The following is a 16,611-nucleotide window of genomic DNA, read 5'->3' on the forward strand; positions in this document are numbered from 1 at the left end:
CTGTAGATAGCTGCAGGACTGTAGGTAAGGTCTGAAGCAGACTGGAGAGAAGGGCTGGAATATGGCAGGCAAGAGGAACAGTGGCTAGGAGAAGTTTTTGTGGAGTTGTTGCAGGCAGCAGAGAAGAGGCAGGTGGAATAACCACTTCACCCCGGGCCATTTGGCTGCCTAAAGACCAGAGGACTTTTTACAATTTGGGACTGCGCTGCTTTAGTTGGTAATTGCGCGGTCATGCAATGTTGTACCCAAACAAAATTTTCATCCTTTTTTTCCCACAAATAGAAATTTCTTTTTATGGCATTTGATTGCCTCTTGGATTTTCATTTTTTTCGATATAAACGGATAAAAAAATTTTTTTCTACTTTTTGTTATAATAAAAATCCAATAAACTCAATTTTAGTCATACATTCAGGCCAAAATGTATTCAGCCACATGCCTTCGGTAAAAATAATGCCAATAAGCATATATTTATTGGTTTGCGCAAAAGTCTACAAACTAGGACATATTTTCGGTGATTTAAGCAACTTTTAGTTTATGACTTTCTTGAGGTGATAAAATGGCAGGGCAGTACAAACCACCCCCAAATGACCCCATTTTGGAAAGTAGATATCCTCAGGAAATTGTTGAGAGGCATGTTGAGCCCATTGAATATTTCATGTTTTGGTCAAATGATTGAAAAATGAAAAAAAAAATGGTTTTACAAAAAGTTGTCACTAAATGATATATTGCTCACACATGCTATGGTTATATGTGGAATTACACCCCAAAATACATTCTGCTATTTCTCCTGAGTATGGGGATACCACATTTGTGAGACTTTTTGGGAGCCTAGCTGCGTACGGGACTCCGAAAACCAAGCACCGCCTTCAGGATTTCTAAGGGCGTCAATTTTTGATTTCATTCCTCACTACCTATCACAGTTTTGAAGGCTATAAAATGCCCAGATAGAATAAAACACCCCCAAATGACCCCATTTTGGAAAGTAGACACTCCAAGCTATTTGCTGAGAGGCATGTTGAGTCCATGAAATATTTAAAATTTTGCCACAAATTGCAGGAAAATGACAAACATATTATTATTTTTTTGCACAAAGTTGTCACTAAATGATATATTGCACAAACATGCCATGGGCATAGGTGGAATTACAAAATTAAAAAGATTGAACACAGCCGCGCTTATGTAGTACAGGAAGCAGAAAGAATATGAAGAATGAAGAACAAATAAATAAATAAATAAATAAATATATATATATATATATATATATATATATATATATATATATATGTTGCAGCCCCCCAACCAATAAATCCCCGCAAGGGTTTTTCAAAATAGTTAATAATCTCAAGAAAATGTGGGGTATCCGGCGCTACCCAATATTGAAGAAGAGGACGAAGTATCATATGTGGCACTTATCTTTGCACAAAAGCACTTTATATGGGTATTTGTAGGCCTTTTTTCACAACTTACTGAATTTTTATTGCGATTACTCGATTACTCTCATCTAATATAGAAAGGTTTATGTATATTAACAATACACTGATTAGAGGTGACACTTGGTCTGGTGGAAACAAGGGTGGTCGTCCTCTTCTTCAATATTAGGTAGCGCCGGATACCCCACATTTTCTTGAGATTATTAACTATAGGTGGAATTACACCCCAAAAACCAATTTTTTGATTTGACCGATTTCACTTCCTCACTACCTATTTTATATACCTAAATTATATTTATATATTTTAAAGCAAAGGCCCTACAGATTAAAATGGGGGGTGTTGCATTATTTTTCACACAGTATTTGCGCAGCAATTTTCAAACGCATTTTTTTTTAAAACACACTTTTAAACATTTTTTAATATACTAAAACACACTATATTGCCCAAATGTTTGATGAAATAAAAAAGATTATCTTAGGCCGAGTACATGGATACCAAATAAGACATGCTTTAAAATTGCGCACAAACGTGCAGCGGCAACAAACTACATACATTTTTAAAAGCCACTTTAGATTTACAGAGGAGGTCTACTGCTAAATTTACTTCCCTTGATCTGACCTTTGCGATGATACCTCACATGCATGGTGCAATTTCTGTTTACATATGATGCCAGACCGAAGCTTGCGCGAGGGCAGGTGGGGACAGGGGTGTTTTTTTTTGTTAATTATTTATTTTCCTCTTTTTTTTTATTTTTAAACTGTTCCTTTTATTTTTGTTTTAATCATTTTTATTATTATCTCAGGGAATGTAAATATCCCCTATGATAGCAATAGGTAATGACATGTACTCTTTTTTGAAAAAATTGGGGTCTATTAGACCCTAGATCTCTCCTCTGCACTCAAAGCATCTGACCACACCAAGATCGGTGTGATAAAATGCCTTACCAATTTCCCAATGGTGCTGTTTATATCTGGCGAAATCGAATGCCCTGTACACATGATAGGATTTTCCAATGAAAAATGTGTGATTGGACCTTGTTGTCGGAAATTACAACCGTGTGTAGGCTCCATCCCACATTTTCCATAGGAATTTCCATCACACAAAATTTGAGATCTGGTTCTCAAAGTTTCAGACAACAAAATCCGTTGTCGGAAATTCCAGATCGTGTGTACACAATTCCAACACACAAAGTGCCACGCATGCTCGGAATCAAGCAGAAGAGCAGAACTGGCTATTGAACTCAATTTTTCTCAGCTCGTTGTACGTCACCGCATTCTTGATGTTCGGAATTTCCAACCAACTTTGTGCAACCATGTGTATGCAAGACAAGTTTGAAACAACATCCGTCGGAAAAAATCCCATGGATTTTGTTGTCGAAAAATCCTATTGTGTGTACAGGGCATAAAACGCCAATGCAGTGATCAGTAAAAAAATGAAAACTGCTATGGGTGTCACTGTGACAGGGGGTGCAGGGGGAGTGATTTGTGTGCCTATGTGTACTGGTGTTAGTGTGCTGTTGGTGTAACTCACAGTAATGTCTTCTCTCCTTGGGCTCTGGAACGAAAAGGCTTCACGAGGAGAGATGACGTCGCTTCCTGTGCTTCTGTTTACAGTTTCAGAAGCAGAGGACGCTTCTCATTCATCAGGGGTGATTGTGAGGGAGAGGCCATGAATCAGTGGCCTCCCCCTCTGGACGGATCGCTCCTGGAACGATGTCGAATGCCTCGGGCATGGGGGGGAGGGGGCTCGATCGCCCAAGGGGAGTAATGCACAGGTACGTTACTCTCCCTGCCCGTGCCATTCTGCTGACATATATCGGCGTGAGGCAGTTGGCAAGTGGTTAAAGGAAGGATAGGTGCAGGGAGTAGACACAGGGCATTGGTATTTGGTGGGAAGCAGAGTGTACTGGGCTGAAACTGAGGTTGCTATGGGTGATGGGGGAGAAGACATTTGGGCAGGCAGGTGTCTAGTAGCAAAATAGGTTTGTTGTGGGCTGGCTGAGGCTGATTGTAATATATTAGACCATGCTTGAAGCACTGGTTGAACAAAGAACGGTTCACATGCTGCCTGTCTAATAAGGGTCTGTACTGAGTTAATACATTCTATAAGCACTTGTTAAGGACAAGCTGAATAGCGCTCAAAAAAGTCTGCAGAATCATCCTCTATCAGCCACACCAGAGAGCACCTGATCAACACTAAAAAGGGGAGAAAAATCATCACGGCCCTTTGGAACACAGGACAGGGCTAGCTCAGCACACATTTGGATTAACCGCTTCCGGACCAGCTGCCGCAGTTATACTGTAGCAGGTTGAGTCCCCTACATGAAACCAAGTAGCTATACGTCGGTGCAAACCAATCAATGTACGCTTATTGCAAATCTTTTACCAAAAATATGTAGATGAATACATGTCAGCCTAAACTGAGAAAAATTTTACTTTAAAAAAAAAAAAAAAAATGGGGATATTTATTATAGCAAAAAAGTACAAAATATTGTGTTTTTTTCAAAATTGTTGCTCTTTTTTGGTTTATAGCGCAAAAAATAAAAACCGCAGAGGCGATCAAATGCCACCAAAAGGAAGCTCTATTTGAGGGAAAAAAACACGTCAATTTTGTTTGGGTACAATGTCGCACGACCGCACAATTGTCAGTTAAATTGACGCAGTGCCGAATCAAAATAAAAAAAGCTGTGGTCAGGAAGGGGGTAAATTCTTCCGGGGCTGAAGTGGTTAAAGACTGCACATCCCCAAACAACATACAGCTCTGATCAACCAGGGAGTGAGCCAAACGAATGATCTCTAGCAGCTGGTCACTGGTCCACTGTTTCAGTGTCTGGCGTAGATATTCGGCACTCTCTGACGCCAGCAGAGCATAATAATAATCATGTCAGGATTCATCTCAGCAAAGCAAACAGAACCAAGATGGGTTCTCTGTGCAGCAACTTCTGGTCAGGGATGGCCTTGGTATACTATCATGTATCAGGTGAGACCAGAACTGCGTGGACAGCAACAGAGGAGCCCAAATGTTATAAGTGAGAATAAAGTGATTTATTAAAGATGAGTGAACAAAATAAACACAACCAACTCCACTATAATATAGTGCACAACCGACCAAATCACAAACAGAGACCCATAAATAATAATAATAATCATATATATATATATATATATATATAATAGGGAATACCGTAATCATAAATGTAGCCAAGCCATAGTCATCAACAGGAGGTCAGCAGAGGGGGACAGGGAACAAACAGTACAAGGATAGAATGGATGGATAAGGCTGCGGGGCAAAGGTAACAGGGTCACAGGAGGGACGGCTTCAGGTACAAGGCACAGGGTTAAGTTACAGGGATCAGGTTCAGAGCTCACAGAATCAGGTTAGAGCGCAAGGAAGATACCAAGGCAAAGTGTGTGTGTCAGTGTTGCCAACCATAAGATTGTAATTTACTGACACGTCACCCAAAATTTCCTGGCACAGCCAAGTTTTTACTGGCATTTCCAAAAGTTACAAAATTACAGTTTTAAGTGCAAATGTTAGTATTTAGGCTACACACAAGTACAATATGCAATCAGCAATGTGATTTAAGGTAGATATTTCGGCAAAAAACATATATTTATAATTTTATTTTCGATATAGTAAGTAAGTAGCTCAGGGGCAGGACTCAGGAGGGCAAAAAAATTAGAATAGGAATAGGAAGGCACACACACACACACACACACACATGAAGTTGACTCTCACAGTGACAATGACAGAAGTGTGCAGCAGCACAGATGATGCTGACTTCTCACCGACACGACATGTCCCCCTCCTGAGTCATAGTGACATTCTCTCTCCAAGCCAGGTGGTCCCTTCAGTCCACTCCAGTCTAAACAGCTCTTGACAGTCCTGCTCCTGACCTGCCCTGCTCCTGTCCTGCAGACCCACACACGAGACTCTGGCCGCTCTGCTTAGCATCCTTGCACCATGACATTACACGACACGCTCGGGAACAGCCTCCACCAGAGCTGCCTGAACACACTGAAGCAGGCACTCGGTTGATCTCAGCCGGCTCTGGACCGAGCCAAACATCACAGCCATATTATATATTTTACTGGAATTTTTTTTCCTTTTACTGGCATTTACTGACAGGAGGAAATTGCCTGTTTTTTTACTGGCTGCCAGTAAAAATACTGACAGTTGGCAACACTGGTGTGTGATTTAATCAACGCTACTGTATAATAGAAAAACTTTAAAGTGCCTTCGTCCTATATATTTGAGAATCTTATGCAAATTTATGTCTTGGTGGTTGGAAGAGATGGATGTTTTCGGAAGAGAAGTTTGACAGACGGCTTAATCACATACTCTATTGGTTTCAATATATAGATGACCTGTTCATTATCTGGACAGGAACCAGAGATGATCTACGATCGTTTCTTGATTCTTTGGATACTAATGACTTCAATTTGAAGTTTACTCACACTTTCAGTTCAGACAGTATTACATTTTTGGATCTTACTACTATCATTATTGATGCTGTGGGTAATCTAACAACTAATCTTTATCGTAAACCGAGTTCCGGCAATACGATCCTACATGCATCCAGTGCCCACCCAGCATCTCTCATTCGAAGTATACCTTATGCACAGTACTTATGTTTAAGTAGGAATTGTTCGACTAATGATGATTTCTTCCAACAGGCGGGTCTTCTACAGAATAGACTATTATCTAGGGGCTATTTTAGATCCCTTTTAAGAAAGGCCTTTAACAAAGCTAATGGTAAGTCAAGATCTGATCTGTATAAAACATTGTCTAAAACGACTATACATACGGTTACATTTATCACAAGGTTTTCAGTCCACGAGTCTTGTCTGCGAGCTTCGCTGTCCCGTCATTGGCATCTTCTAACTGAAGATCAGACCTTGTCTAAATACGTTCATCCTACTCCTGAATTGGTGTTCAGATGAGCTACTACCCAAAGACCAATCATTATATGGGTTATGTGGATATTGCAGGGCATTGCGGTGCACCTGGATTGAGGGCGTGCAGTCTTATGGGTGTGTAGTGACAGTGTTTTCACTTTTTTCTTTTTAATAGGATGGAGCAAGATACTGCAAAAAAGGTGGCTTTTGAATATACTGTCAAAAATAACAACCTGAAGCACTCTAATCAACACAGGCTAATATTTATCATCAAAAACAAAAAAGGAAGGTAAAAGACTACATTTAACCACTTCAATACCAGGCACTTAGACACCTTCCTGCCCATGCCAATTTTTCAGCGCTGTCGCAATTTGAATGACAATTGCGCGGTCATGCTACACTGTACCCAAACACATTTTTTATCATTTTGTTCCCACAAATAGAGCTTTCTTTTGGTGGTATTTGATCACCTCTGCGATTTTTTTTTTTTGCGCAACAAATAACGAAAATACCAAAAAAAAAAAAAAAAAGTTTTTCTTTGTTTCTGTTACTGATAGGAAATGATAGGCACTGATAGGTGCACTGGAATGCAGCCCTGATGGGCACTCATAGGTGGCACAGATGGGCACTCATAGGCGGCACTGATGGCCACTCATAGGCGGTACTGATGGGTACTTATAGGTGGCACTGATAGGTGGCACAGATGGCCACTGATGGGCATTGATAGGTGGGCACTGATGGCCATGGATTGGCACTGATAGGCGGCACTGCTGGACACTGATGCGTTGTACTGATGGGTGGTATTGCTGGACATCACTGTTTTTATTTTGGTACATGATGGTGCCAGTCAGTGCCCATTTGTGGGCACTGACTGCCACAGATTGGGCATCATTTGCACATATGGATGGCCATGGGGTACATACCTGGCCATCCACATGTTGCCCACTTCCCTTGTGGTCCAGGCGGCTACCCTGGTGGTCTAGTGTGGGCACCTGAGGGGGGCTGAGCTTGGAAAAAAGTAATTATGCACATACCATACATGGCCGGTCCCCTAGGAAACTTGAAATCACTGTAATAGACACAGCTACTACAGCAATCTTTACTAGCTTCCAGATCCCATTGTCCAGCTGTATTGTGGACACAAGAGGTTGCCTGCTCAGCTCAAGCACCATTTAAAGAATGTTTCCATTCTCTTTCGATGCAAAGTGTCCTTTGAATGGCCGAGGAGAGGCGGGGTGGTGACATCACAATTTCAACCTCATCCAATCAGAGAACGCTTCACATCCATTGAGAAAATAAATTCTGTGAATGGTGCCCATGCCAAGTAAGTGACCTCTTGTGTTTAGTAAGCAGGAGGCAGCCATCCGGTATGGGACTCAGAAGCTAGTGGGAATCATAGCAGTGCTGCCTGCTACAGTGATTTCCAGCTTCCACGGGGACCCCACAGGTACTGTATGGTATATTCAAATTTACTATGTAATAAAAGCCATACCTGGAATTCATCTTTGAAACAGGGGAGGTTATTTACGAAAGGCAAATCCACTTTGCACTAAAAGTGCACTTGGAAGTGCAGTTGCTGTAAATCCGAGGGGGAGATCTGAAATGAGGGGAAGCTCTGCTGATTTTATCATCCAATCATGTGCAAGCTAAAATGCTGTTTTTTATTTTCCTTGCATATCCCCATCAGATCTACAGCGACTGCACTTGTAGTGCAAAGTGTATTTGCCTTTCATAAATAAGCCCATCGGTGTCCATAATTGAAGACCTAGCAATCAAATATTTGTCATAGATAGATATTGGTCCTTTAACCCACTTAAGGACTGCCCACGCATGTATACTGTGGCAGGGCGGCCCTCCTGCGTGAAATCAGGTACAGGTATGTGATTTTTTGCAGTGGGTCTGGGGCACACGCACGCAATGTCTGTGACCTGTTTCTGCTGTCATTGGACACAGCGGGAACAAATCAGTGGGTCTGGCAGCCACGATGGCTGCTGGGCACCCCGTGATCATTCACAGGGGAGACAGAACAGCAGTCTGCCTAGGTAAACAAGGCAAATTGCAATTCTGGGGAGGGAGGAAGATGGAAATCTTGTGTTTCTGCTAAGTAGATACACAGATCTCTCTATTCCTCCAGGCACAGCATTCCCCCCACAGTTAGAAAGCTTTACCTAGGAGCACACTTAACTCTTTGATCGCCCCTGATATTAACACCCTCCCTGCCATTAGTACAGTTACAGTGCATATTATTTAGCACTGATCACTGTATTAGTGTCACTGTCCCCAAAAAGTGTCAAAAGTGTCAGTCAGGTGTCCGATTTGTCCGCGCAATGTCGCAGTCCTGCAAAAAATTCCGCAAAAAAATGATGAGAGCCACCATTTTTACTAGTAAAAAATAAAAAATGAATTCTATAAAAACATCCCCTAGTTTGTAAACATAACTTTTGCGCAAACAAATCAATATATTCTTATTGTGATTTTTTTACCAAAAATATGTAGCAGAATATATATTGGCCTAAACTGATGAAGAAATTTTATATTTTACCTTTTTTTATTGGATATAAAACATATCCAATAAAAAAAGGTAAAATATCAAATTTCTTCATCAGTTTAGGCCAATATATATTCTGCTACATATTTTTGGTAAAAAAATCCCAATAAGAATATATTGATTTGTTTGCGCAAAAGTTATGTTTACAAACTAGGGGATGTTTTTATAGAATTCATTTTATAAAGTAAAAAATATTGTTTTTTTTTTCAAAATTGTCTTTTTTTGTTTATAGCGCAAAAAATAAAAAACGTAGAGGTAATCAAATACCACCAAAAGAAAGCTCTATTTATGGCAAAAAAGGACATTTTATTTGTGTACATTGTTGCACAACCACGCAATTGTCAGTTAAAATAACACAGTGCTCTATCACAAAAAATGGCCTGGTCACTAAGGGGGGTAAACCTTCTGGGCTGAAGTGATTAAAGGATTTTTGGGTGTACAGATCTGTGAGCACGTACAGGGGACATAAAAAATGTACCCCAGCACTGCAATTGTAATAGCCAAGGCATAGCTTTTCATATAAGCTTTAACACAATAATATCACTTGAAAAGTCTTTTTTTTTTTTACATTTTTTAATAGCATTCGTGCAAATACCAGACATATATAGAGGTTTTTGTTTAGGCACTTTGTGTTATGGGGTGACATCACCCTGCCTCTGTGCTCGGCAATCTTCAACCTGTAAGTCACCCTGTTCCTTGATCTCCCAAAGTAAACCATAAACTACTGTGCTGCATGTTATCATTGTAATACATGTGGACAGGGACAGGCTGTAAAGGAACTGCAAGACATCAGCCTCATTAAGATGTAAACACTCACCCATAGCTCCCAACTGTCCATGATTTCGAGGGACTGTCCCTGATTTGGAACAATGTCCCTCTGTCCCTCTTTCCCCCTTATTTGTCCATCATTTTGGTCCGATCTATATAGTTGTATATAAAATTCACTTTTTATCTTTAAAAAAGTGTTTCCCAGTGCTAAACCTTTCATACAATTTCTAAATTGCTGGATTTGTACATTTAAAAGCCAATATAAAGGAATGTGGGGTAAAAGAGGGGCAGCCCAATTTGGCCCCTCCTTGCCTCATGGGACCGTGGCGTTGGCTATTTAAAAGAAAAAAAATATATATATTTATTTAACTTGTATAAAGAATGGCTGCGGAACTGTTTAGCATTACCTTCGGAGCTGGCGGTGGAAATAACAGAGGAACAGAAGAGCTGAAACAGGTCGAGCCAGAGCTATGTGGCTCCATGTTTGCTCCATGGAGGGAAAAGTGCGGGCGGAAGAAGACGTGGAGGTCGGAAGACAGGAAGGCATCATCCAAAGGGACAAAGAGGACGGAGGTAGGGTCGGAAAGAAAAGAAAAGAGGCGGCCTCAACAGAGAAGGAGCTTTAGCCCTGTCACTTACACTCCCCCTGGAGGCAGAATAGGGGGGTCGGCGGCAGAGTCGGGTGGAAGGCGCACAGGAGCGGAGCCATCATGGAGGGGAAGAGGTGCCAGGTCACGAGTCACAAGGCAGAGGAGCATCGCCACAGAGACAAGGCAGGGAAGGCATACTCCCGAGGCTGCAGGCTAATGATGAGGCAGTAGCACAAGGGTAAAGCAGAGGACATATTTCAGGGGCAGATGAAGCCAGCAGTGCAATCCCTGTGTGGTGCGAATCCCCCATGCACAACCATACAGTACCACATAATATGACAACTTTAGATAATGGTAAGCATGAATCGATGAATCGGCTGTCAGCATTATCATCCTCTTTAGATTAATTACTGCAGGCTTTAAAGCGGTTGTATAGTCCTATTTTTTGACTTTAACCTACAGGTAAGCCTATAATAAGGCTTACATGTAGGTAAAAAGAATACCCTCGCAATGAGCCACTGAATTCAGCCGAGCACAGGGCATTCTCGGCTGAAAGTCCAGCAGATGCCAGACCCTGCCGGGAAGAAAACTCCCACACCGGAGCCACAATACCCGGAAGACACACCCAGAACATGTCAGCTCCCTCGGCGTGGACCGAGTGAGATGCCGTCGCCTCTATAATGAGCTAGTATGCTGTGCATACTAGCTCATTATGTCCTTTTGAATACCCCCCTTTTTCAAATTTTAGGGTGTCTCCTTTGGGGGTGGTTCCCAAAAAAGGAACCAAGCGAATTCCTTCTTATCCACCACCTCTCGTTTCCTTTTGGAAATTCATTGAATGATCAAATAGATCTGGATTCAGCAACAGTGTCTTTTGCATCTTTCGAATCAGCTTTGCAGAAACTAAAGATATTTCGTAGAAACGCTTTAATGGCTAAAGCAGACATAAAGTCGGCTTTTAGACTTCTACCGTTGAATCCAAATTGTTTTAACTCCTTATGGATACGTTTTGAAAATAGATTTTACTTTGACAAGTGCCTGCCTATGGGCTGTTCACTGTCATGTGCATATTTTGAGACATTTTCATCATTCATTAAATGGGTGGTGAATAAGGTGGCAGATTCGAATTTCTCAATCCATCATTTAGATGACTTTCTTTTCATGGGGTCAGTGGAAATGGAGGAATGTAGTCATTTATTACATTCATTCTTTTCAGTATGTAGATATTTCTGTATTCCTTTGGTTAAGGAAAAAACTGTTTTCTGTCAACATCTTTGGAGTTCTTAGGTATCACTTTGGATACAGTAAAAGGGGAGTTTTCGTCTCCCGGGCTTTAAAATATACAAAATTACACAGATGTTGTTAATGTTCATAAGAAGGAAGAAGATTACATTAAGAGAAATGCAATCACTCTTGGGGCAATTCGCGTTTGCATCAAGGGTTATGCTGATGGGTAGTGTTTTCTCCAGAAGATTGTACTCAGCTATATCTGGTTTAAAAAACCCTTCATCACAGATTAACATCAGAAATAAAAGGGGACCTTTTGGCTTGGCTTAATTTTCTGGAGTAATTCAATGGGAAATCATTGTGGCAGGCGGATTTTATCTGCGACAGTGATTTTCTATTTGCAACGGATGCAGCAGGTTCGATTGGTTTCAGAGCTATCTGGGGGGGTCATTGATGTGCATCTGCCTGGCCGAGCAGGTGGTTGCTGTAAATTGTCTTTCCTCCAAGTCTCTGCAGGGGGTTTCTTTATTGCGGCATTTCGTTTTTCTTTGCCTAAAATGGAACATCTGGTTGAAGGCTAAATACATTCAAGGTAAGGTTAACATAATAGCTGATGCTCTCTCTCGCCTGCAGATGGAACATTTTTTCTCCCTGCTGCCGGAGGTGGATCGAATCGGAGCCTCATGCCAACCACATTTATGGGATCTGATTTAATTTTTGTAAATATTAAGAATTTAGTGACGGTATCGACTTGGAAAAATTATTCTGCGTCATGGTTGATGTGGTTATCCTTTTTATCTTCATTAAAATTGACCATTTCGGAATTCTCTGAACATTTAGTGTTAATTTTCCTGAATTCAGTGATGGAAAGGAATTATTCTTGGTCGCACATTAACAAAACACTAGCTGGAATATCATTTTGCCTACATCTTTACAAGCTACCTGCTTGTCAAAGCATATTTTCAATAAAACAGGCCATGAAAGGCTATAGGAAAACAAATTTGATTAATGATAATAGATCTCCTATTACACCTGAGCTTTTATCGAGGTACATTACAGCAATATTTTCATCGGAATATGAAGCTATTTAGTTCAATGAAGTTTTTTCATTAGCATTTTTTGCAGCATTCAGGGTGTCAAAATTATTACCTCCATCAAGGGCAGAAAGGTCAATTATTTTGTTTTCAAATGTACAGTTATTTGAAAAAAGTGAAAGAATATTTATAAAATTTAGCAAGATGGACTCTTTGGGTTGGGGATCTTGGATATATTTGAAAAAGTGCCAGGATGAAAGTATTTGTCCAGTTAAAGCATTGAGGTCATATATGAACTTGAGGTTGAGTTCATCCAATTTATTATTCATTCACAGTGACGATTCACTATTAACAGGTTATCAATTTAGAGTGGTATTACAAAGGTGCTTGTATCATTTAGATTTGAGCCATTTGAGAATAACAACACACTCCTTTAGAATCAGAGCAGCCACAGAGGCTGCTCGAATTGGGTTAAAACCTAATAACATCAAGAAAATAGGTAGATGGAGCTCTGACTCTTATAAATTGTATATTCGTCCTTATTAATGGCTTACTTTGTTTAAGGTAATCATCACTCTGTGTGGATAGTAAGACATTGTTTTGTCTTCTGGGCTCAGAAAAGAGCGGCTGCTAGAATTTATTCCAAAAATTTAGGATTGGATCCATCCTCAGTTTGGATTAATTGGTATGGTAGAAGGGGAATGATTTGGAACGATTTAGTTTATGAGTTAGGTAGACTTTATGCAGTTTTCCACCCTCCTGACATTCTAATAATCCATCTTGGGGGGTAATGATATTGGGAAAATGAAGACATTCGAATTAATGTTAACAACGAAGGATACTTTTAGGATTTTGAAGTTAGTTTCTCCAAACACAGTGTTGGTATTCTCGGAAATAATACGCAGATTAAGATGATTGGAATCGGTTACGTTTAAACCACTAGAGAAAGTTTATAAGTGAGTTATAAAAAAAAATAGGAAAAATTCCTGGTTCCAGACTTAGGTTTCTCTTTTCGCCATGTTGAATTGGAAGGTCGCATCCAAGGTATGTATCGGCTTGATGGCATCCATTTATCTGAACCTCAACCTGCAAACATGCATAAAAAAGGCAGCATAGAAAAGGCAGCGGTTTGGGAGGGTGGTGACAGGAGGGCTGTTTAATGAACAGCCTTCCTGTCGGTTGGGAGTGTGAGAATATGTTTAAAGAAGAGATGAAGGTCAACCTGAGTCTTAGTGGCTGGGTTGAGTTTTGGTGAAATCTGAAGATGAATTTTGTTGGAAAAAATGATTTAAGTAATAAAGTTCATGACATGATATAATTTTGTTGTAAACCAATAAACCAGACTGTGGCCTAATTTTATCCAAGTTATCTTTGTGTGTTGTGGTTTGTATTTTATTGTGCATGTTTGCAGGTTGTATGTGTTAGCCTGACATCTATGGTCCCATGTGGGGTAAAAGGGGGGCAGTCCAATTTGGCCCCTCTTTGCCTCATGGGACCGTGGTGTTGGCTATTATATATATATATATATATATATATATATATATATATATATATATATATAGATATATGTATATATATTTAACTTGTATAAAGGGGTGCATTCTATTGGTCACAGAGAAAGAAGCTACCAGAAGGTGGAAAGTGATAGGTCAGTTAGGGTCAGGTGTCCTTGGAACCTTCCGGAAGCTGTTTGAAAGGCTATTTATAGAACCCCTCTGACTGGAATTTAGCCAGTTGCCAAAGAAGAGTTGTCAGAAGAGCTTCTCTCCCAAACCCCCCTCCTGTCGCAATCGGTTTTGGTGGTAGGGTCCCTTTGGTCGGAGATTCAAAGGGGATATGTGAGAATATGTTTAACTATCTCAATGCAGTTCATTTTCACCCTCTTCCTGCCCAAGCCATTTTTCAGCTTTCAGTGCTGTCACACTTTAATTGCGTGGTCATACAACACTGTACCCAGATGAAATTGTTATCATTTTGTCCCTACAAATAGAGCTTTCTTTTGTTGGTATTTGATCCCCTCTGTGGTTTTTATTTTTTTATGCTATAAACAAAAGAAGAGTGACAAGTTTGAAAAAAAACAATATTTTTTTACTTTTTGCTACAATAAATGTCCAATTTTTTTTTAAAACAAACTTTTTCCTCAGCTTAGGCCCATACGTATTCTTCTACATATTTTTGGTAAAAAAAAATCGCAATAAACGTATAGTGATTAGTTCAAAAGTTATAGCGCCTACAAAATAGAGGATAGATTTATAGCATTTTTATTATTATACATTTTTTACTAGTAATGGCGGTGATCTGCAATGTTTTTATCATGACCGTGACATTGCGGCAGACCTATTGGACACTTTTGACACATTTTTGGGACCATTCACATTTATACAGCGATCCGTGCTATAAAAATGCATTGATTACTGTATAAATGTGACTGGCAGGGAAGGGGTTAACACTGCGCCGCCTGGCCGTCAATTGACAGCAGGGCCGGACTGGAATAAAAACCAGCCCTGGAAAAAATTTCATACCAGCCCCACAGCATTACGTCATTATTTTCTTGTTCATGAAAGGGAAAACCATACATTTTAAAGCACATTTGATGAAGAGTGTATTATATATAGATATGAAATCACATAGGGATATATATATATATATATATATATATATATGTATATATATATATATGTGCAAATTCCAGTTAAAAGTGGTAAGTGGACAATCATCAAGGGGGGCCCCAGGAACTCAGAACGTGGGGAGGACCACCTTCCGCAAAAAGAATACACTAAGGTAAGGGGGGTGGGTGCCCACCAAATGCAGCTTTACTCTGCCCGTGAATGCAGTCTCACTGTGCCCACAAATGCGGCCTCACCATGCCCAACATTGCAGCCTCACTGTGCTCATTATTGCAGCCTCACTGTGCCCATTAAATGCAGCTTTACTGTGCTGTGAATGCAGTCTCATTGTGCCCATAAATGCAGCCTCACTGTGGCCATGAATGCAGCCCCTCCTGTGTCCCATGTCCCAGTCTGCAGTCCCTGTCTGTGGGAAGGTGTGTTGTTGATGCTCGGTATGGTACCTTGCATGCCAGCAGGATATCCATGACAGGCAGTAGCAGGCAGGGTCTGTTCTCGTTTTGGATGGGGATGGTGCTCCTTCCAGAGGATCTGTGTGCTGTGAGATGGAGTGGTCCCTGGCCACCTGCACCTTCAGCCGTCCCCATTTTCCGGCCCCAGTCAGCCTGTCCTCTGGTCCTGGGGAACTGGAGAGCACTCGGTGGTAGCTGGAGAGAAGGGGGATCAGAGAGTACTGGGGGGGTTGGAGAACACATGGGTGGGGGCAAAGAGCAGGGGGTAGTGGAGATCACAGGGGTGGGGAGCAGAGAGCACTGGGGGGAACTTGAGAGTACGGGGGGGCAAAAGAACAGGGGTGGAGAGCATGGTAGGCTGAGAGCACTGAGGGGGCTAAGAGTGTGGGGTGGCGAAGAGCACTGGGGGGGAAGAAAAACAGGGGTGGAGAGCACGGGGGCTGGAGAGTACTGAAGGGGGAACAAAGAGCAGGGGGGAGAGCTTGAGAGCACCAGTGGGGGTCAGAAAGAACAGGGGGAAAAGCACGGGGGACTGGAAAGCATTATGGGAGGTGGAGAGCATTGGCGGGGTTGGAGAGCACATGGGTGGGGGCAAAATGCAGGGTGGAGTGGAGAGTACAGGGGTGAGGAGTGGAGAGTGCTGGGGGAAGCCAAAAAGAACAGAACAAGAGTGGAGAGCACAGGGGTATAGAGCACTGGGGGGGCTGCACAGCATCTGGTGGAGATTGAGAGCACCAGGGGGCCAGAAAGAACAAGGGTGGGGAGAATGGAGGGCTGGAGAGCACTGGGGTGGGGGCTGGAGAGTGATGGGGAGAGCTGGAGAACACTGGGGGGGGTGAGAAAGAACAGGGGGGGAGGGAACAGGGGGGGAAAAGAACAGGGGGGAGAGCACTGGGGGGGGGGAAGAACAGGGAGGAGAGCACTGGGGGGAGGGGGGAGCACTGGGGGGAGAATGGGGAGAGAGCACTGGGGGGAGTGGAGAGCACTGGGGGGGAGAACGGGGGGAGAGCACTGGGGGGAAAGAACAAGGGTGGAG

This window comes from Lithobates pipiens, unplaced genomic scaffold, assembly GCF_037356315.1.
Source record: "Lithobates pipiens isolate NorthernLeopardFrog02 unplaced genomic scaffold, aLitPip1_a1.2 Scaffold_13, whole genome shotgun sequence".
NCBI lineage: Eukaryota > Metazoa > Chordata > Amphibia > Anura > Ranidae > Lithobates > Lithobates pipiens.